Below are 9,283 nucleotides of genomic sequence, written 5' to 3' on the forward strand. Positions count from 1 at the left end.
GCACTGTTAGGATAACACTGCTATATAAACAAAGTTAGGTAAGCAGTGTGAGGTAATCAGTGTTGAGGAAAAGGATCATATTCAGGAGAGACTCAACAGTGTTCCAGGAACCCAGAGGTTGCCAGGTCGACCAATGACTTAAGAAAACGAGTCATATTATGCGTCGTCCTGGACTGGTTAGCTGCGGCTCCGGCTTGACAACACAGCTCCAGTTTTTACGCAGCGCGGACACAGGGAACTGTGAGAGGTGCCAGCGCTCTCCTTGGGGAACATCTCTCAATACATCCTTAAGCGCCCGGGGAACCCCACACCAGCCACACGTGTCCCGCCAGCAACACCTACTGAACCATTCACCTGCCACAGGTCTTGGTCAGTATCACCTCCTCTCAAGCAGTCGTCAACACCTTCACCTCTCCAGCAGAAGCCACGATGAAGCTCTTGCTGCTCTCAGCTCTGTTGTTTGCGGTGAGTGAAGATTTTTAATGCCTTGGTTCCAGAGGTAAGAGGTCAGTATTCAATCACAATCTTATTTAATATTGTTTATTGACTTAATTTATCATACATCCCCATATCCATCCTGTGAGTGGTATTGGACATTATCCCTATCCTGTGTTTGGTATTACATCCAATAATCATCCTGTGAGTGTCAGTGAACCCCATAGCCATCCTGTGAGTAGCAATGGACATGCCCCCCCCCTCCATAGCCATCTTTGAAAGGGTTTCAGAACCATTTCTTTAACGTGGTTATAGACCCCATATCCCTCCTGTGAGTGGTAATGAACCCCCTTCCTACGAGTTGCAATGGATCCCACACTCTTTGAGCTCAGAAAGAATGAGTTGATTGGTGCAGCAGTCAACTTTATGGGGTTGTGGTTCAGTGGTACAGTAGTTAACCATTGTGGAGTGGTGGTTCAGTGGTTCAGCAGTTAACCACTGTGGAGTGGTGGTTCAGAAGTACAGCAGTCAACCATTGTGGTGTGGTGGTTCAGTAGTACAGTACACAACTTTGAAATGTTGTATTTCAGTGGTGCAGAACTAAAACTTGTGGTGTAGTAGGTCAATAGTTTAGCACTGTACCACTGAGAAAGTAAAACAAATAAACAACAGATTGAGCCAGAGATTGGATAAGAGATTGGCCAAGATATTATGAAAAGGAGTAGAGATTGGGAAAGTTATTGTGCAAGAGATTGATTAACCGATTGAACAAGAGATTGGCCAAGAGATTACGCAAAAGAGCAGGAAATTAGTTGAAAGATTGAGCAAGAGATTACGAAATTGATTGGCAAGAGATTGAGCAAGACACTGAGTATAAAAATTGGCAAGACACTGAGCAAACAGAGTGAGCAATAGAATGACCAAAACATTGGCAGCAGAAAATAGCTTGAGGTTGAGCCAAATATTAGGAAATATATAATTAAAGAGATTGGGCATGAGAGTAGACAAGAGATTAATGAAACGGATTCTCCAAATGACTATACAAAAGATTACACAATAGACTGTGCAAGAGATTGGGCAAATAAATAGGAAAGAAATTCAGCAAGAGACTAGGTCAGTGGTTGGGCAAGACATTGGGCGAGAGACTGGGCTAGAGGTTGGACAAGACATTGGGTGAGAGACTGGGCTAGAGGTTGGACAAGACATTGGGTGAGAGACTGGACTAGAGGTTGGACAAGACATTGGGCGAGAGACTGGACTAGAGGTTGGACAAGACAATGGGTGAGAGACTGGACTAGAGGTTGGACAAGACAATGGGTGAGAGACTGGACTAGAGGTTGGACAAGACATTGGGTGAGAGACTGGACTAGAGGTTGGACAAGACATTGGGCGAGAGACTGGGCTAGAGGTTGGACAAGACATTGGGTGAGAGACTGGGCTAGAGGTTGGACAAGACAATGGGTGAGAGACTGGACTAGAGGTTGGACAAGACATTGGGTGAGAGACTGGGCTAGAGGTTGGACAAGACATTGGGTGAGAGACTGGACTAGAGGTTGGACAAGACATTGGGTGAGAGACTGGACTAGAGGTTGGACAAGACATTGGGCGAGAGACTGGACTAGATGTTGGACAAGCCATTGGATGAGAGACTGGACTAGAGATTGGACAATATATTGGGCGAGAGACTGGACTAGAGGTTGGACAAGACATTGGGTGAGAGACTGGACTAGAGGTTGGACAAGACATTGGGTGAGAGACTGGGCTAGAGGTAGAACAAGACATTGGGTGAGAGACTGGGCTAGAGGTTGGACAAGACATTGGGTGAGAGACTGGACTAGAGGTTGGACAAGACATTGGGCGAGAGACTGGACTAGATGTTGGACAAAACAATGGGTGAGAGACTGGACTAGAGGTTGGACAAGACATTGGGTGAGAGACTGGACTAGAGGTTGGACAAGACATTGGGCGAGAGACTGGACTAGATGTTGGACAAGCCATTGGATGAGAGACTGGACTAGAGATTGGACAATATATTGGGCGAGAGACTGGACTAGAGGTTGGACAAGACATTGGAAGAGAGATTGGACTAGAGGTTGGACAAGACATTGGGTGAGAGACTGGACTAGAGGTTGGACAAGACATTGGAAGAGAGATTGGACTAGTGGTTGGACAAGACATTGGGTGAGACTCTGGACTAGAGGTTGGACAAGCCATTGGATCAGAGACTGGACTAGAGATTGGACAATATATTGGGCGAGAGACTGGACTAGAGGTTGGACAAGACATTGGAAGAGAGATTGGACTAGAGGTTGGACAAGACATTGGGTGAGAGACTGGACTAGAGGTTGGACAAGCCATTGGATGAGAGACTGGACTAGAGATTGGACAATATATTGGGCGAGAGACTGGACTAGAGGTTGGACAAGACATTGGAAGAGAGATTGGACTAGAGGTTGGACAAGACATTGGGTGAGAGACTGGACTAGAGGTTGGACAAGCCATTGGATGAGAGACTGGACTAGAGATTGGACAATATATTGGGCGAGAGACTGGACTAGAGGTTGGACAAGACATTGGAAGAGAGATTGGACTAGAGGTTGGACAATATATTGGGCGAGAGACTGAACTAGAGGTTGGACAAGACATTGGGTGAGAGACTGGACTAGAGTTTGGACAAGACATTGGGTTAGAGACTGGACTAGAGGTTGGACAAGACATTGGGTGAGAGACTGGACTAGAGGTTGGACAAGCCATTGGATGAGAGACTGGACTAGAGGTTGGACAAGACATTGGGTGAGAGACTGGACTAGAGGTTGGACAAGACATTGGAAGAGAGATTGGACTAGTGGTTGGACAAAATATTTTGTAAGAGACTGGACTAGAGGTTGGACAAGACAGTGGGTGAGAGACTGGACTAGAGGTTGGACAAGATATTGGGAGAGAAACTGGACTAGAGGTTGGGCAAGACATTGGAAGAGAGATTGGACTAGAGGTTGGACAAAATATTTTGTAAAAGACTGGACTAGAGGTTGGACAAGACATTGGGTGAGAGACTGGACTAGAGGTAGGCCAAGACATTGGAAGAGAGATTGGACTGGAGGTTGGACAAAATATTTTGTAAGAGACTGGGCTAGAGGTTGGACAAGACATTGGGTGAGAGACTGGACTAGAGGTTGGACAAGACATTGGAAGAGAGATTGGATTAGAGATTGGACAAAATATTTTGTAAGAGATTGGACTAGAGGTTGGACAAGACATTGGGTGAGAGACTGGACTTGAGGTCGGGCAAAACATTAGGCAAGAGATTTGGTAAGTAGGACCAGATGGACTTTGCAAACATTTCATAAACGTTAGAGTTATTAAATCATCCTAAATTACTTTCAGTTATACGAGCCATATATATTAATAATAAATGTTTTGTTGTTTTATCAGATTGTTGTTGTGGGAACAACATCTAAGAGCACACACTATGCTGGGTAAGTACACTGTTTGTATGTTGTCCTTATTAATGTTATTAGAGTGTCTGGTTGGTATGTTGTCCTTGTACCAACACTAGAGAGAGAGAGAGAGAGAGAGAGAGAGAGAGAGAGAGAGAGAGAGAGAGAGAGAGAGAGAGAGAGAGAGAGAGAGAGAGAGAGAGAGAGAGAGAGAGAGACAGAGACAGAGACAGACAGTCAGACAGACAGACAGACAGACAGACAGACAGACAGACAGACAGACAGACAGACAGACAGACAGACACAGACAGACAGACAGACAGACAGACAGACAGACAGACAGACAGACAGACAGACAGACAGACAGACAGACAGACAGACAGACAGACAGTCAGACAGACAGACAGACAGACAGACAGACAGACAAAGAGAGAGCTATCTATCTTTCCTCGTAGCTCATCCCTCTCAGCTCGGGGACTAGCCTGGTGGCCTACCTCTGAACCTTTTCTAACTTTGTGTGTGTGAGTGTGTGTGTGTGTGTGTGTGTGTGTGTGTGTGTGTGTGTGTGTGTGTGTGTGTGTGTGTGTGTGTGTGTGTGTGTGTGTGTGTGTGTGTGTGTGTGTGTGTGTGTGAGTGTGTGTGTGTGTGTGTGAGTGTGTGTGTGTGTGTGTGTGTGTGTGTGTGTGTGTGTGTGTGTGTGTGTGTGTGTGTGTGTGTGTGTGTGTGTGTGTGTGTGTGTGTGTGTGTGTGTGTGTGTGTGTGTGTGTGTGTGTGTACTCACCTAGTTGTACTCACCTAGTTGTGTTTGCGGGGGTTGAGCTCTGGCTCTTTGGTCCCGCCTCTCAACCGTCAATCAACAGGTGTACAGATTCCTGAGCCTATCGGGCTCTGTCATATCTACACTTGAAACTGTGTATGGAGTCAGCCTCCACCACATCACTTCCTAATGCATTTGTGTATGTGATGTGGGTGTGTTTCTGTTTGTACTATATTTAGTGTGTGTAGTGTGTTTGGGATGTTTGTGTGTGTGTTTGGTGTGTTTGTTTGTGTCCCATGGTGTGTGAGATTCTGGTGTGTGTGTGTGTGTGTGTGTGTGTGTGTGTGTGTGTGTGTGTGTGTGTGTGTGTGTGTGTGTGTGTGTGTGGGAAGTACTGATAGGTAAACAATATTACAAACACTGTTGGTGTGTACGGGAGGATCTCATTATGAAATATGAAACTATCTTGCAGACAGAAACGGTTTTGCAGTTCAAGTTCAGGTTAAATTATGTTTATTGTGACAAGAAAAAATATACATCTCAAAGGGATAGACTATTTCTCCCCCCCCCCCCCCTCCCCCCTAGGTGTAGTGACTGTGACCGTGGGCGAGGGACTGTAGCCAGCCAATGTGCGCCTCACTCCTAGATCTGCAACATGTCACCCAGCCGCTCGTCCAGTCTCCTGCCCACCCGTGTCTCTCTGTCTCTCGCCTTGCCTCTCTGTTTCCTTCTGTCTCTCTCTCTCTCTGTTTCCTTCTCTCTGTCTATTTCTCTTGCTGTTTGTTTCGTTCTTTCTGTTTCTATCTCTCTGTCTCTGCCTCTCCTCATTTCTGCCTTTCCCTCTGTCTCTCTCTGTCTCTCTGTCTTCCTGTCTGTCTCTGTCTGTCTGTCTGTCTGTCTGTCTGTCTGTCTGTCTGTCTGTCTGTCTGTCTGTCTGTCTGTCTCTGTCTGTCTCTCTCTCTCTCTCTCTCTCTCTCTCTCTCTCTCTCTCTCTCTCTCTCTCTCTCTCTCTCTCTCTCTCTCTCTCTCTCTCTCTCTCTCTCTCTCTCTCTCTCTATCTCTGCCCCCCCCCTCTCTCTCTCTCTCTCTCTCTCTCTCTCTCTCTCTCTCTCTCTCTCTCTCTCTCTCTCTCTCTCTCTCTCTCTCTCTCTCTCTCTCTCTCTCTCTCTCTCTCTCTCTCTCTCTCTCTCTCTGCCCCCCTCTCTCTCTCTCTCTCGCTATCTCTGTCCTAATCTTTGTCTCTCTCCTTCTGTCTGTCTCTCTCTCCTCTGTCTGTCCCTCGGTCTCTCTCTTCTTTCTTTGTCCCTCTCTTTCTATCTATCTATCTCTTCCCTGCCTGTCTCTCTTTCTCCTTCTCTTTGTGTATCTGTCTCTGTTTCTTTCTGTGTCTCCCTCCTTAACCTTACTTAGATAAACTAGACCATAATTAAGTAATTATTAATTCTCAAATAATATTTAGCCCATTCAGTGACAATCATACATACAGGATGAAGAGTCAATGCCAAGATGCTGGTCCTTTGAGAGTTAAATAATTTGAGAGTTATATTCAGTCAACTGAACTGACCAAATACTTAGGTTCATACATTAAGTTTATTTAATAATAAATTCAAACCCTGTGGAGTTAAGTGGAACACATAACAAACGTATTATACAGTCCACTGAAGGTGGACTGTATAATACGTTTGTTATGTGTTCCACTGTATAATAGCTTTCTGATGAACCAGTAAGTTTGGTATTTGATTTAAAGCTTATCAACCTGAGGAAGGTTATTGAGGACACAACAATAGATAATTGACCAACCAGAAAGCTTGATGTTAAGTTTAAGGCCTATTAACCTCAGGAAGGGTATTAAGTCTACTGCAAATAAATAGCTCAAGTGGGGCAGTTCCTATTGGTCCTTTCCACCCTTATCCTATTTATATCCACCCAAACACATTAATATATGTCTAACCTAAACTTGATAGAATTCAGCAATCACACATCCTTGTAATAACTTCATTTCCTTGCCAAATCACACTAAAATGTTCTGTATTGGAGATGGCAAAGCTTGATAAAAACTAATTTAATTTATATCTCTTGTTTATTCGTTTTAAGTCTTAATTTAATATACCTTAATTATCAGTGTTTCTATAACCCATTTTCTTCCATTTCCGACTTCTAATACAAACTTTCCACAAGAGTAGCTGTCCGGATCCCAACTCGTTCGGAAGGGTCTGCATTCAATACTACGACCAGTGTACTTCTGACCAGGAGTGTCGGACGACTGGCAGGGGCCACAAGTGTTGTCTTGTTGCTGGCTGTGGCAAGGAGTGCATGAACTAAGGTCAGGAGGAACAAAGGGCACTCTGTAGGAGGGGCAAAAGTATACACTGTAGGAGGGGCAATAGGGTACGCAGTAGGAGCAATTAATAAGAGCGTTTTCATATTATCTTTGAAATTATTTCAGCCAGTAGAGGCGCTGTGTAATATTCCTTAATAAAACCAGCATTACACACGTCTAGAATACTTTCATCTATCACGAATGCTTGGAACCTGTCCGGGAAACACACCCTAAGATGTTCCAGCTCACTTGGACGAGTTGACACCTTGACTCCACAGTTGTCTCCCAGCAACTGTCAACCTCAAGATGGCACAACTTGTATGAACGTATCAAGATATGCATAACAACGCACAAGACAATAAACAAAGAATAATGCATGAGACCAGCAAAACAACACTCGATAATTAAAAAATAATGCAAAAGACATTAAGAACCTCATGAAATAAATGCTGAATACCAACAATAAATGCAAAACAATACACATGACTTGACAACAACACATAATAAATGATAAAAAATGTACATAACATAAGAAAACAATGTAATAAATAAAAAACAAAGCAATAAATAAAGAACAACGGAAATAAAGAACACTGCAATAAATAAAGAACAATGCAATAAATAAAGAACAATGCAAATAAAGAACAGGGCTCAATACAAGTAGAACAAAGCACAAGACATGTAGAACAGGCAATAAAAGTAGAACAAGTCACAAGAAATGCAGACCAACGCACAATAAATGAAGAACAGGACACAATAAAGGCAGAACAGCACAACACCCTAAGATAACCTTCTAGTAATTAGTGGCGATATTAGTTTGTGAATCCAAAACTCATTTATGTATTAAGAGTAAGCTTGGTTATACACTTCGATTATACTTCAGCTTAGATCATAATATCTTTGCTTGAAAGTTTTCTAGATTTTTTATATAAACTAGGATATAAGTAATTATAAATAGATTTATAAGTTGCTATATTTGTCTATTCTGTTAACCAATATATTGAAGTTCTGCATACATAGTTATCAAGACCCTCGTCCTCGTCTGATCGTATCTTACGCAAAACACTAATATTAAGTAAAGCCAGTTGCTGACTAACAGTGACTCAATTACCTAGTAAAGATTAAAGATTCTGTTTGTCTTCTTCTAGATTTTTAGTCATTGATATTCTGTTAAAAAAAATAATATATGAATTACAAAGAAAAAAAGTCATTTATAAGCACTTAAGCGTGTTTACTTAATGCTACCCATGCCTGTGTTATCTCGAGGAGCTGCTAGGCCTAAGTAAACAATACCAGGCCTATGATGACCAAACCACACATCAGAAAACGAAGAAACGACGGCGTTTAGGGTCCGTCCTGGACAATTATCAACACGGACCAATATCAAGCTGATCACAAGACTTGATAAATCGTCTAGATGGACCGAAACGTCGTCTTTTTTTGTTTTCTGATGTGTGGTTTGGTCATTATATCTTCAGCCATGTTATTGTGACTCATTGTTTGAATACTATGTCTAACATATATATTTTTTCTATATACTAGGGGTACTGGCAACTGAATCTGACAGACGATATGTAGTAAGTGGGGCGCCACAAGGTTATTGGGGCTTTGTCACATACATGAGTCACATAGACGAGAATATTGCAAGCCACATTATCATTATTGTCGATGTCTCAAGATTTATCCCAACCACTTGGACTTGACGGTAGTACGACGGTCTCGCTTCATGCAGGTCTGCGTTCCATCCCCGTCCGTCCTAGTGGTTGGGCACCATTCCTTTCCTCCGTCCCATCCCAAATCCTTATCCTGACCCCTTCCAAGTGCTATATAGTAGTAATGGCTTGGCGCTTTCCTCTGACAATTCTCTCCAATTCAATTTTTCCCTGACAATTCAATTTTTAAATCTCCTAAGATTTGTGCAGCCTATTCTTCTGTTTAGATAGTGCTTACAGTAACACGGTGGATCATTGTACATATTTTGAAGCAATGGACATTTAGGAAATAAAATTGAGTACTACTGAGTTTTGACAAACCGGATAAGGTTTTGTATTTATGTTGCTAACAAAACCTAGCCTAGCATAACCATCTGTCGGGGAACGTCGTGTAAGTAACAGTATACATGATATCCTAAGAACTTTATCCTAGCAAGGTTCGCCAATGTCGGGGAACGTCCTGTAAGCGAGTAACAGTGTACACAAGATCTTTATCCCGGACACCTGGCAAGATCGCCAATGTCGGGGTTTATCTTAGTTGTAAGTATAAGTATAAGTATAAGTAACTGTTCATGATATCCTGTCAACGGTCGCCAACGTCGAGGTGTCTCTCTCTCTACAT

The 9,283-nt window shown here is 43.1% G+C and overlaps 1 long non-coding RNA gene across 1 annotated transcript; it reads left to right on the top strand.

Annotated features, from left to right (window-relative positions):
- Window positions 1–236: 236 nt before the first annotated feature.
- On the top strand, window positions 237–8,169 carry LOC138357754 (uncharacterized). Its single transcript, XR_011225133.1, has 3 exons — window positions 237–465; window positions 3,868–3,911; window positions 6,813–8,169. It is a non-coding gene; the product is annotated as an uncharacterized lncRNA (long non-coding RNA).
- The last annotated feature ends 1,114 nt before the right edge of the window (window positions 8,170–9,283 follow it).

Source organism: Procambarus clarkii, chromosome 80 (genome assembly GCF_040958095.1).
Source record: "Procambarus clarkii isolate CNS0578487 chromosome 80, FALCON_Pclarkii_2.0, whole genome shotgun sequence".
NCBI lineage: Eukaryota > Metazoa > Arthropoda > Malacostraca > Decapoda > Cambaridae > Procambarus > Procambarus clarkii.